General features: G+C 36.1%; 1 long non-coding RNA gene and 2 other non-coding genes across 3 annotated transcripts; all 3 read right to left on the reverse strand.

Moving 5' to 3' along the window:
• Positions 1-628: 628 nt before the first annotated feature.
• Positions 629-1,281, reverse strand: LOC144425088 (uncharacterized). The gene is made up of 2 exons (XR_013477257.1): positions 1,191-1,281; positions 629-933 (listed from the first exon to the last, which is right to left on the reverse strand). It is a non-coding gene; the product is annotated as an uncharacterized LOC144425088 (long non-coding RNA).
• Positions 1,282-13,189: 11,908 nt separating this feature from the next.
• Positions 13,190-13,261, reverse strand: Trnad-guc (transfer RNA aspartic acid (anticodon GUC)). Its single transcript has one exon. It is a non-coding gene; the product is annotated as a tRNA-Asp (tRNA).
• Positions 13,262-13,834: 573 nt separating this feature from the next.
• On the reverse strand, positions 13,835-13,906 carry Trnae-cuc (transfer RNA glutamic acid (anticodon CUC)). The gene has a single exon. It is a non-coding gene; the product is annotated as a tRNA-Glu (tRNA).
• Positions 13,907-14,223: the final 317 nt, after the last annotated feature.

Consider the following 14,223-nt stretch of genomic DNA (forward strand, 5'->3'; position numbering starts at 1 on the left):
CAATTTTCTTAATATTTTTATATCAAACGCTTTCCGACGGCTTCATCGCTGGTGTAGTGGTGGGTATCCCCGCCTGTCACGCGGGAGACCGGGGTTCGATTCCCCGACGTGAAAATTTACTTTTAAAAATTTGTGTATAAATCTGTAAATTGACAAAAGCGTTTTTACCTACGCTAATGATTCGATTTCCTCGACCAAGGCGTGTATGAGCATTTTATTGCGGAAAAGTAGTCTAATCAATTAAACATTACTTGCTTTAATTATAACAATGGTGGCGAAAAGGACGCCGAAGCCATCGAAAAGCGTTTGATACAAAAAATATAAAGTAACGGTCACGGCCAACCCTAGAAAAAATAAATATTATTGCCAGAGTTTGGTCTGATATTGAACTAAACTTAATTGCTTCCTAATACAAAATGGAAGCTAAGTAATCGGATTTCTACTATAATTTTAGAGGTAAATTCAAAAATGTAAATGATAACTCTTATAATAGAACATCTAATTGGTAAATATAACCAAGAAAAAAACGAAACATATTTTTTCATAAATAACTTTATATTTAATTAATGAATATTTACATATTATATGTTTATCATATTATTTATATTGTTACACGAATTAGGGTAAAACCTTCGAAAATATGTGCAAGACTTGCACGATACTTTCTTTTTGCGGCAAAAACTTTGAATCTATGTATATATCACTCATAACTTTGAATGATAATCAATGACTTTCTCTACAATAGTTTGCTAAAGAGTGACAACCAATGGCAGATATGAATGTATTCCCTCGCCATATTCATTCAACAGCCATGTCTTCAATATAAAACGTTTTTCAAACTTCCGTTTCTCAATTTCTTTGACATCGTACATCCAAGTATGAAGAACAATGATAACCGGACTTTCGTTTTGGAAATAAACTATGATACAAATCCTATAAAAATAAATTAACCATAAGATTAACTGTTATATCAATCAAATATTACATCCTGCAACAAAAAACACCACTTCATGGCAGATCCTGCCACGAACGATCCGGTGGCGTTTTTTGCCATGGTTGAATGACGCATTTATGGTATATTCACAAAGTCATGTACCAGATTTTTAGTTTATCACGCGGAAGTATAGGTACTTAAACCTAACCCCCAAATCCATTACAATTGTATCTATTACGAAAATGTTTTCACGTACCCAATATTTATCACCATCAGGGGCAGCCCTGCCATTACAGCCGACAATACCGACATGATCTTTTGGTTTTCAATTTGCTGCTATGTTACCGGCATCGCATCCTGCCATTGGTTTGTAGCATATTCACTTAGCTAACACAGACAGTCCCCGAACTTGTAGTTGAACTAAAATAAGGAAACTCGGAATAAATTTATGACCTTAACCCTAACTTGTTACAATTGCTACGGGGGTACCAAAATTTCTTGTCCTCACAAAAATAGTCGCTCTAACACAAGTTTGCAAAAAAGAAAAAAAAATACTCACCCAAAAAGATCCCAGAAAATAAATCCCCCAAATGTTGTGAGATGTGTTGTCACTAGGGATGGGCATTTCCGAAACACTGGTGTTTCGAAATCGAAACGAAGTTTTGCCGTCGAAACAAAACACACGTTTGTCACAGACAGTAAAACATGTCACCAATATTACTCAACGAATTTAATGTATATACAATAGACAATGGCACATATTTTCCAGAATTAAAACCACAAAAAGGAAGCACTGGTGGCTAATTTGTGAGCATGAACCGATGATGATAATTCCACGAAGGTTTCTGCTTAATGACAAAGCAGTGACCAAATGGCACCAGAATAATACGAATTACGTCATTGTTAGAGATGGGGCTCACAAGCAGAATAGCATATGGGGCTCTCAACGTATCAATGCTCATTTTCAACTTTATCCGACGCCACAGATCCTCGTGATCCAGTACATTGTAAAAAATATTTTTAATCTGAACTCCGAATACATTCTAAACACCAGGAACATAGGAAATGGGCTTTTATGATATTATCATTGAGTGAAATTAGTTATTTTCGCTCTAGGGAAATGGAATTAATAAACATTACAGTAGTTTTGAATGGTGGCCTATCTTGCTAAGCACAGAAAAAAAACTAGGCGCCCAGAGAAATGTTTTAAATTATTCAGTAAAACTGACATTAACTAACTGACTAAACTGATCGTTCAACTAAATTCGGCCACAATTATCTCTTCCCACAAATATTGACTGTTTTGCTACTGGGGGGAATTGATTTTTATTTTGCTTATAACGCGATCATCGTCGTAATCAAATGAGTGGACCCGATTCACAAATTTCCATCCGCCAATGACGGATAATTGAGACTGAAAATCGCGTTTCATTTTGCTTAAAGGCAGCTCTGATTTAAATATTTCATGTCGACTGTTGTGCTTTTATTATTGTTTTTAAATTAATACCACAAACTTAAACTGAACGATATTATTATTAACGACGGCAGTCTAACAATAAATCTGCGATAGATACTAAATAATATTTAAGAGCTATTCCATATGAGGTAAATGCAAGAAATGCTCGGTCACGGTCTTTCGAAACGAAGGATGAAAAAGGTTAATTACGACAAAATTTGATTTTATATTTATTGCCGCGCTAACACAGACTATCTCGACAATGTTGAAATATACGATAATAATTATAAAATATTTTCAATCGAAAACTTCCCCGATGTGTTATAAATACTGCAAGTCGGCGCTGACTTGAATCATTTCATGTCGGCAGTCATTTATTGCGCGTCTCAAATGGTGTCTCCGATTACGAAAAAGCATAGAAAATGAAATAATTGTGAAATGTTTTCAATCAAAACGTGGACGGCGGCGCTAGGACTTGTGCGCGATATCCAATATTCTCATAAACACTAAAAACGATATTTGAGAGTCGCAATATTCCAACATATTCGGATATTAATTTCGAATTGGACATCGCTGAATAATACCTTGACTGATTTCTGGTTGCATTTGCTATGACGTCATAATATCCGTTTCGGAAGTCGAAACAGCGCCGTTTCGACATATCAGTGTTCCGAAACGTATCGAAACAGTGTTTCGAAACGCCCAGCCCTAGTTATCATTGATAGAATGAATACCTTTTAAAGCAAACTTACCATTATCAGCAATTAGTTTTACAGTGGAATGTCGTCCACACGGACTTGTTCTATCCGGATAATAATAATAATAATAGTGCTGGATAATAGAAAAGCAATTAAATGATTGTTTATCTCAACTTTAATCAATTATAAACATTTTATCTGATGAACACGACATAATAAAATTTATATCATAATTTGAAAAGGATTAGAATTCAAGAACTAGTATGGTACGTTATCGCCGTAAAATATACTTCCTCAATCGCGGTGATCTCGTTAGGGTGACAAATCAAGCATATCAATAGGATCGGCTACCAGTTGCAAGCGGGTAGTTTAACTATATCGATACAAAATTTTATTCATTTGAACAAAATAGTGTACACTGTACGGTAGGGTGTAATTACATTAGTATATGCCAGTTGACTTTTAACATCGGGCCTAGTTTCCCACCCACGAATAGCTGGGTAGAAATAAGCACTACGAAAAATATTCCGATAGTTTGATGAAGGATAAAAGGCAACCTTCCAACGCACTGTCTGAATACCGGTAGTCAACGCTGCGGTTCCAGACCTGGAGATGTTCTGACACATCTGAGAAGATATACGGTAGACCAGGGTTTCTTAAACTTTTGGTCTTGCGGAGCCCGTGAAGAGGTTGACTATTAATCACGGAGCCCCAAAATAAATTTTAAAATTGTTATTTTTCGATTAATATTCCTGAGTAAGTTAAACGTACTTTAGGAATTTAGAAGCTAAACCTTTTTTAATGTGGTTAATACAAGCCATGAATAAATCTAAATTTCACAGATAAATTATATATATTAAGGCTGTACATTTGACACTTGATAAACATATTAATAAATTAGGGGTCGAATCTTGTCCCTTTTGATATTTTTGGAAGACATAAAAGGTCGCTAATAACGTGCGCGAATGCATTTTGTTACAATCGCCGATTGTTTTCGTCAGCGTGGCGTGTTTTTTTAAACCCTAACATCTTTACGTCGGTGTTTATTCTCCCTACATCAAAAATTTTCTACGGCACATACATTGTTCCACCATGACGACGATAATTGCTCGTGGGGAATTAAGAGTTTAATGTGAAAACATCGATACCATATAATAGTCATTGATTTATCGGCGACGAGATGCTAAAATATTTAATAGAGGTAAATCCGCAACTCAAATTTTCTGATTGAAAAGCGGCATTATGAAATATTAAAACTAAAACTTAAAACGGAGGATAACACTATAAGTTTTGTTTCAACAGACTCACGACAGATTAAAAAGCTTTTTTAGACATCGTAAATCCAAACATTTGGTGTTATGTTAGGTTTTTTTGGTTATTCATCGTAGTAACTGAATTCGAAACACAGCCAATTACGCGTGCGATGTACCTTTTATCCATTCTGAAACTACCGACGGAAACTACCTAATCGTTCGTATTTTGCCCAGACCTTGTGATTTTTTAAAAGGTGATATCTTGCAAAGAATCTGAGTGGCAGACCTGCGCGGTTGAGTTAGTGCTGCAAGAACGGCTCAAATTTCGCCTCAAACTACTGGCACCGGTAGGTAGGTAGGTAGGTATGTTCTTTTGTGGGAAATATGACTTTGTTTCTAATATCTCATCATAACAGCGTTGTTCATCATATACGGTAGTCCACGAGAACTTCGTTCACTTAACTTTGTTTCTCATTTCATGTCCGCGGATGTCCGTGGTAATTTGAGAAGTAATGATTCATTACATTGAACACAATTAAACCAATAAACAAGTCATTTTAAATATGCCCTCATCGGTCATAGATTGCACAATTGTAAATTGTACTTATTGAGTTTTAACGTCAACCAAGCGATTTTTGTAACGGCAATATCTTGCTTAAAAATAATCTTGAGTGCGTAAGAACAAAGCAAGTTTGACAAATACCAAGATCGCAAAAATACGATTCCAATTTATTTATTGTTGGCAGTTTATCACGTATTTCATGTTATTTTAGAATAGTAATCTTTTATTTTAGTAATCTCGAATCAAACGTAAGTAACGATAAGCACAATTAAATTATTATGACAAGACATTTTAAATGTTACTCGCAATGGTTATGGATTAAATATTTTACACAACAGAAATCTCGTTATCCGCTGAAAGAGTTTTTTTTCAATCGCGAAGAATGTTGCACAAATATTTCCGATTCCAATTTTGAACCCCTCTCCCTCTTAAGAATCCTGGCTGCGATCCTGCTTATAAATAATGTCATTTCTGAATTCCGCCTCTTTGCCATATTTCGGGGCTATATTGTTGTCAGAATTTATCAAAGCTGCTATTGCTTCTTTAAACAATTACAAAATTAGCAAAGTCAGTATTTTGAAAAGTAATAGAATAACTCGCGGAGCCCCTAGGTTCTTCCCACGGAGCCCTGGGGCTTCGTACGGAGCACTTTGAGAACCTATGCGGTAGACTGATACCGGTAATGTAAACAATAATTCCACGCATTTGAACCAAAAACCTGGCTAACTGAACCATGAACGGATACCTCACCGTAACCTAGCGAGAGGCCGTGGTTTGCCATATGAGCCATTAAGCCGTCTCCTATTCTAATAATAACGTGAGACTGTAACGTTATTTCATCATACCGGTAGCATGATGCTACTGCAGTATTGTTAACTTTCCATTCTCCCGGAAAGACAATAAATGCTAAATTCCACTACAGTATCCTGTTCGTCGGGAGAACCTCCCCACAGAACGTGGATTACAGACAGCCGCCTAAAAAGAACTGCGTACTCGTGTGAAAGTCAGATTACGCGCTAATTTTTTTCCGAATGGATGTTTCCCCGAGCATCGATATCCTTGTTTGTTTCCGTGACAATGGACAATCAGCAATAAGTAAATATTGACGTAACAATTGGAGTTTATGGAATTTGTTTATAGAAACATTGTCTTTGTCTACATTCGTTTTGCGTGTTATTTGCCAGTTTTCGGAAAGTTATTGTAAATCAGGTAACTTAATTGTCATTATATCTCCGGAGAAATTTTCCCGCAAATACTGCAATAGACTGGGCTGAAATAGCTTTCAGTACCTGCAAGCGGCACTCGGTTGAACGATTTTAATGAAGATAATGTTTTTGAACATGTACACCAGTTTATCACCAAAATACTCACAAAATAATCATACAGAATTTTGCCATAGTTAGTATAGAAAGAATTTTTCTTGGGTCCAGGGTATTTCCCTGAAAAGAGAGTAAATTGTAGTAAAACCGCGTATAATGTTGCCGGTGGATTACAACGCAGGACCAACGTAGTTGTAATATCTGGAAAAAGCCCGGTGATAAAGTCCTTTCTAAAAAATTTCCACCTCATTTTCTTTTCCACTGTCTTTTTGTTGTCCCTTTTATATATATGATTGTGTCGAATTTAGTGAGTATTTAATATTGAGTTGTTCGGTTGCTATATTTGCTGCTTCAATGCAGGTGTCGCTGACTGGATGACTCTGAGTCTTTCGCGATCCCTCGTCTATTGCAACAAGCCGATATCCGTCTTCGTAATTTGTTATATGTCTTTTTTTATTTTTTCATATCGTATATTGGTTTTGCATGACGAAAATAAAATCTGAATCACTGTGTGAAAGGGGAATAGTAATTAATCAGCTTTAAATGAGCTGTTTTTATACAATTGCTCTACTCCGAAACTTAATCTGGACTGTTACCTGATGACAAGGAATGATATGCTATTTTATTGGTGTTTTTTGACGGTTTTTCACTGTTTTTAAGCGTTTTAGCAGGGTTCTTGGTGTTTTTTGACGGATTTCCCCTGTTTTTAACCGTTTTAGCAGGGTTAATTTAATATAAAATAGTGCACAATAAGAATGATAAATATCCCTAGCAGAATACTTGAGTCATTGAAGCACAAACTGGAATGCTAATAATTCCTCATTCTGGTTTACATAGCCACATTACAAAGCCTTATGATAGGTAGGCTATCATAATTGGAGATATAGGAGCACGGCGGGACAACTTGCTTAAAACGAGACTGTTCCGACTAAACCGGGACGTATGACAAGCATTGGGCAAACTAGCAGATGTATTTCCACGTGTTTTAAACCTTTGCAGAGATTTTGCTAGTTTCCTAATATTTTTAGTTGTTTTATGGATATTTATGTATGTGTTGTGTATCGGAAAATCAAAGTGAATTCATACATATAAATAATAGTAAACTGGCGTAGGTATATCTACAATATTGCTATTGCCCCTGCAGCTGCTGATTGTTGTTGAGCCGGCAGTTAATCTCTCTCCACCTGTTCTACATCTAATGTTGGTGTGTCGGGTTCTGTAGCATGCACAGCAAATTATTTTATTTATTTATTTTTCAAATGGCTGTTTACACTCTGACATCTGCATGCGCATGTTCCCTTTTTGCTTAATGTTGGATTTTTGACATTACACATGCATGGTCTTTATACCTTATGAGGTTTGTAGACCGTATAGTTTAGCTCCTGTACCTATTATTGTAATTAGGCGAACAGTGGAGATATATTGGATTCTCCTCTTCGTTTTAATTTGTTGTGGTATTCTATGATTTGTTTTGTGTGTATACAAAATTTTATACTAGGTTGAGGTTCTGCTGTGAAGTTAATGTGAAGGCCAACTTACGAATGGTCAGTGTGGTTTGAGAGTTTCTGCATGGTTTGCGAGGAATTCACCCGGTGTCCCAACCATATTTCAACTCTGGTCTTTGAACTAGCGTTTTAAAGATAGATAACTAATAATCAATATCTACTCGAAATAATAATTAATTCTAAACAAAAGTGTAGGGTAGTGCTGTTTCCAAATATGTAACCCTTGAATATCCTACTTGTAGATTTATTATCTGTTTTTCAGGTCGTTCCGTGATGATCAATACAATGGCTAGTTTACTGAATATAAATGGTGTCTACAACAACAAAATTTGCAGGCTGATGTCTCATCCACGATAAACTTGAATTGACATCTATTAAGCCACAATAATTAAATGAAGAAATGATCCTGTGAAATAACAATACTAATTCCTTTATTCCTAATTCGTTTATCCTTGCAGAAGTCAATATCTAAGAATGAAAAAATAAAAATAAAAACTTATAACCTTAGCAACCAACATATTCCTATACCCTGTCTTTCTGCCTTAATTAATTATAATTACTCATACTTATAAAGTTACTGATAGATTTAGATACTTATTACAATCTGGACTATAATTTGGCAATAATAGGCTCTAGTTTGGGCAATGAAGTGGTCTAGCCCAGTGGTTCCCAACCGCCGGTCCGCGGACCGGTGCCGGTCCGCGAAGCTTTTTTGCCGGTCCGCAAGAAGTTTTGTTGTTTTGTTGTTTTTATGCCGTTTCAATCGCTTTACCGTAGGCAAAGTTGCGTTGGCTCATTACGCAGTTCTCTTCTGCCGTCATATTACGACGTCTTTCGCGACATGTTGGCGCCGTATTACGCGACATCTTGGCGCCGATCACTCACACTTTTCGCTTTTCCAGCTCCGATTCATCGCGAATGCGCTCCATCAAATCTCGCAAAATTAAGAAGCCTAAAAATCGGCACGCGTGCCTTTACTGTTCTGCGTGCTTTTCCTGATTAATATGACCATTCATATGAAACGTAATGGATATCTCCTTGTTTAAACTAGAAAACAGTCAAGAACAGTATAATAATCCAGTAAGATATGAACTTGTTGCGACCCCACAGGTGGTCACGCGATACACGCAAAAAAAAGCACGAGCCGCAGAGATCTTTTCCAGACACAGTAGGATTTTGAGCTTGTCGCCAAGTTATCGACCACTTTGTCATTGTAATGCAAATTCATTCCGTTTGAGGCGTCGATTAACTGCAGAGGGATTAATATTATGAACCCAATGAAAAAGAAAGGGCTTGATTAAAATTGTGATTCTTCTTTACAGTCCAGATTGAAAAAGAATTACTTATCACAATTTTAGATATCTCTTGATAACGAATACCCATCGCCAAGTAATCGAGCAATCAAACTGTGGTCCGTCTTTTCAGCCAGTTACTGCGTTATGCGAAAAAACATTCTCATCACTCGATTCAATTAAAACCTCACTTTGATTAAAACGAGGCAAGGAAATCGGCTGCACGCGGCTGCAGAGCTATGTGTTGCAAAAACTTCTTTGCCTCGTTCGCAATCTTGTATTGAAAACGAAACAGCAGCAAAATTCTCACAGAAGTTAATTGTGCATTATTTTAATGTGAGAATTTAATGCGTGCCTTTCTCACGCATAATGGGTGCCCAGCACTGCATTTCATTACGCAAATATATGGTATTATTTTATGTTTCACTCATTTTTAATTTTTGGTCGACACATTATTTGATAGTTATTCTTCGTGTGAAATGTTTTAAAGTGTGCTTTTTTGTCTAGAAGCATATTGAGTGCCCGACATTGCATTATAAGACGCAAATATATGTTATTCTTTTCTGTTACGGCCATTTCAATTTTTGCCGGTCCGCGAGTACATTTAATCTAATTTTACCGGTCCGCCAGGGTAGAAAGGTTGGGAACCGCTGGTCTAGCCCACCTCTTCATGCATCCAATTCTGGCAACTTTGGTTGGGCATTTTGGCATTTGACTCCATCTATAATCAGCTTGACAATATATTTTTTTATAAAAGTTTATCTTTACTGTTCACTCCCATTTATAACATTGATCAATTTGGCAGTGGCAATCATCATAAATTTATTAATAAGGTGTGGCAAGTAATTTTTATTTATTCATTTTTCATTAACTACAAGTATGTAATTTTTCATGTTCCCTTTACTTAATAACTTCTATATGGTTGTGTGTTAGGCCGCGAGCCGAGGCCATTTATCTTTCAGTTTCGTAGCGCACATAAGGTAACTACCTGAAAATGATTTTAAAATGTTCCTTAGAAATTTAGTAACAGTTATTGCCTTGTTCCCACTTACAAAAGTTGCACGTTTTACAGAAAAGACGCTTTTACTACAATAAATATGTGTTACCATCTGTCCTATATTCTCTGCTTTTCCGGTATCATGGGCCAATGAACGCAGACTTCTGCATGACGTGACAATCAAATAAGTCAGCTGTAGGTGAATCCCCAGTGGTCGGATGAATATCAGATGTACTACGACTACTCGCTTTTGCGTTGAGAAGCCTTTCCATAGTTTTTTTCAGTTATTATTAGTTCAGTTATTCTAAAGAGGTGTTGAAAAGTACAAGTAAGATATTAAACACTTGTATATCCTTACCATAAATAGCAATTTTAGTTGAGCACTAGCTCATAAGACTTTGTTAAATTGGTACGGTGCGGTAACTCCCAAGAAAGGCTAGACCTAGAATAATATGTCACAAACAACGATATTTTCTGGCTTGCATGAAATGTTTATGATTAATTTAATGACTCTTCTTGACTATTCAGCAGACTCACTGGTATACTACTATATAGGTCACAGCATATTTGTTGTGGCTGTTAATGGCTGTTTCTGTAATGCACGGTTGTGTTAAAGAGGAGAAAATAATCAATTTTACTACAGTACTAATGTCGGTTGGTCTAAATCTAAATTCATAGAGTCGACAAGAACCTGGGAAGCAATGATACGGTACGGTAAGTTATGCCGGAGTGGAAAGAAAGTAGCATTGGAAACGATTGAAAGGTGAGAAATCAAGTTGTAGACAGACAGTTGATGTTTTAAAATATAGTCTAGGCCTATAGTCCATACTCATACTGTCATAGGGCATTTCAGACTGTGATATATCAAAATTTAGTGTATATATAGTCTATACTGGTATGCAAACACTGCTGGACTGTAGTACATGCAATGAGCATATATACGCTCATTGAGTACATCAGATAAAATGCATTATGTATTCAAGGTATTAGTTAGTATTTAGTGGTATTTTTACACTCATGCTGTTCCAAATATGATTTTCTTCCTCATTTTAGATACTGCACTACAAAAGAAGACGGCAATGTTCCACCAATCCGACCTAACGCAGGCTCTAATCCCTGCTGCTATCAGTGCTATAAAATGGATTAAACAAGAAGTCTTGAAGCGTAAAGGTATATGCGAATCATAATAGTTGCAAACAGCTTAGATGGGCTATTCATATTGAAATACTTTAGCACTTCTGCAATTGGAACTGCCCATCAAACTCATGTTGGAGACTTCATTGAGGTTTTCAATTATTTTTTCTCAACTATGAAGATCTTTTGAGGTTAACGAGGCATTAATAAATAAAGCTGTGGAATTTGTTTGTTCACTGTATGAAGAGGATATGAAGAATGTAAAAGATATCAGGGCACGTCTATTTAACACTGGCAAACATAAGGATTATACCCAAAATTGATTCACTGAAGAAGCACGTGGCCCTCAAATCAGTTCTTGAGTTGGCAAACTGCAAGTGTAAGAAAAATAGTCAAAATAATTTATGCAAGTGTGTCAAAATCAACTTAAAGTGCACAGATTTTTGTTTTTGTATTGACTGCAAAATCACAGTACACTTATAGAGGAAAAGTCGATTTTCGAGATAGTGGATTTCGAAAACAATTCAGAAGAAAGTGAATTAGATATTGCAGTTGATTTAATAAGTATCATTTATTTTTATTTTTTTTCGAACATTTGTTAGTGTCGTAGTCCTGTTTCTAGAAATAAAACTGCCTTTGTTCAAATACATAACCACACAAACTAAAAAAAGACTAATTGTAATATTTCTGTTAACCATGTTATGTACATATTGTTCATTCATTTAATTTTCTTGACTTTTCCGGTAAATTTCTAGGTGAGAAATACCTGATTTATTTGTGTATTCGTGCTCACGATGTTAATTTGTGACTTCATTGCTTAAAAATAAATACGTTTGATAGCTTCTATAAAATGGATGTAGCTTTTTATGCTGTTCTTGTTGTAAACTGCTTGTGGTTATTACATAAAATTTATTCGCTAATGTGAATCAGCGTTGTTGGTGTCGCTGCTTTCGAGGTCACTCGTGACTCCTGTCACACAATTAAAATATTTTTTGTTGTTGGTTACATGTATGCAATATTTTTCGTAATCTACCTAATAAATTATGATTGACTGAGGAAGTCCGATTTTAGTCAGGCAAAACATTACAGGAATACTTTTGTGTTAGTGTGCTGTAGGGCTCTCGAATTGCATAGTTCTTATGTATGTGTTGTAAACTTATGGTTATTGAATTTCCGGGAACCTCTTATATTCAATTTTGCATCGGGATTGTGGAACAAGCTGTAATGCGTTCAGTATGTTCATTTTCACACAAAACTGAAGAACTTATTTAGTTACCAGATGTGCGCTACGAAACTCATTTTCTGGGTGTTTTCAAGGCTTCGTCTCACGGCCCATATCCGTGGTAAGGATCTACAAGTGTTTAATAACTTACTTTTACATTTTTCAACAACGTCTTAGCATGACTTAACTAATAATAACTAAACAGGGCTATGGAAAGGCTGCCCAACTCAACGCAAGGTCGAGAAGTAATGACTAATATTCATCCGCTCGCTAACAGCTGATTCGATTCAATTGTTACGTCATGCAGAAGTCATTGTTCATTGCCGAAAATGTAGAGAATATAGGACAGGTCGTAGCACATATTTCTTGTCGTAAAAGCGTCTTTTCCGTAAAACGTGCAACTTTTGGAAGTGGGAACAAGGCAATATTTGTTACTAAATTTTTAAGGAACATTTTAAAATCATTTTCAGGTAGTTACCTGATGTGCGCTACGAAACTCACTTTCTAGGCGTTTTTCAGGGCCTCAGCTCGCGGCCTATGTGTGGGTGCGTGTGAGCGTGTGTGAAATATTTCAATTATTTTAGGTGAGTGAACACGTACCACATCTTCTTGGCAAAGCCTTCCATCTTATATACATTCTGTACGTTTTAAACCTTATCTAAGGTTTTGTTCGCTTTCCTGATTTCATAATCAGTTTTTATTTATTTATTTTTACCATTCATTTTATTGTTTTGCTGATTATGGAGTCGAAATAAACTTATATTATAATAAAAAAACAATCCATATTTTTGCTCTATGTTTAAAAACGAAAAATGTGCTCCCCGTCGGGGAATCGAACCCCGGTCTCCCGCGTGACAGGCGGGGATACTCACCACTATACTAACGAGGAAGCCGCCGAAAATAAATGGAAATGGCGGTACATTGAACGGTCTAACTATCTCTCGTTTCATTTCTCTCTCGGATCACGCAAATTTCAATTGTATCCGTCCAGATTGAACAGCTGTTTTTTTACGGCAATTAGCCGCACACTGCTTATATATATATATAATATTGCTATATTGTACTGTATATGCATATTGAAATCAATAATAGCGTCTACGGCTGAGGCCTGAATGGTTACCAGTAGCGACACAGGTTTCAGGAAAGTTGACGAAACCTATAAAAGGTTTCAAACTAATAAAATTCGTTAGTTTTATAAAGCATATTTCATCATTTTGAATAGGAAATTATTATCGCAAATATTTTAAGAAGTGAAACGACCTGAAAGTTATACAGTCTTATCCGTAATATCCAAAACTTAATAAGTCGGAGGAATTTGTAAAATTTGTCATATTTTAGTCGAAGTTTAGAATTTAATATACCGGTTACGTGCTTTTGGTCAAATATATATTTTTTAAAGATGAGCTTGAATGAAAATATATCGATGTAATTAAAATGTTTTGTTAAAATCGAAAAACGTGCGTTCCCAGACCGGGAATCGAACCCGGGCCGCGTGGGTGAGAGCCACGAATCCTAACCACTAGACCACCTGGGAGGCGATATTTGATTTGCTCAAATACAGACTTGTTGATCGAGTCGCGTTTCTCTCTCGTTTGCTTAATTGAAAGTTTCGAAACGAAATTGGTAACTTTTCCAAAGAAATGCTGAAAACTGTGACAATTTTGCCTCGTTCACACGCAAAGACCAAAGTCCGGCTTTATTTGGGACATTTTAATATGTGTGGAGAGAGAAATCTATCAACCAATATGTGTTGATGTGCTAATCAATTTGTTTCATGTTTTCTTATCTCTTCTAGATTTCCATGAATCTGAAACAATAACTGGTAAAGTTTTCCCATACCCGGAATGGACT

The sequence above is a fragment of the Styela clava genome, chromosome 7 (assembly GCF_964204865.1).
Source record: "Styela clava chromosome 7, kaStyClav1.hap1.2, whole genome shotgun sequence".
Classification (NCBI taxonomy): domain Eukaryota; kingdom Metazoa; phylum Chordata; class Ascidiacea; order Stolidobranchia; family Styelidae; genus Styela; species Styela clava.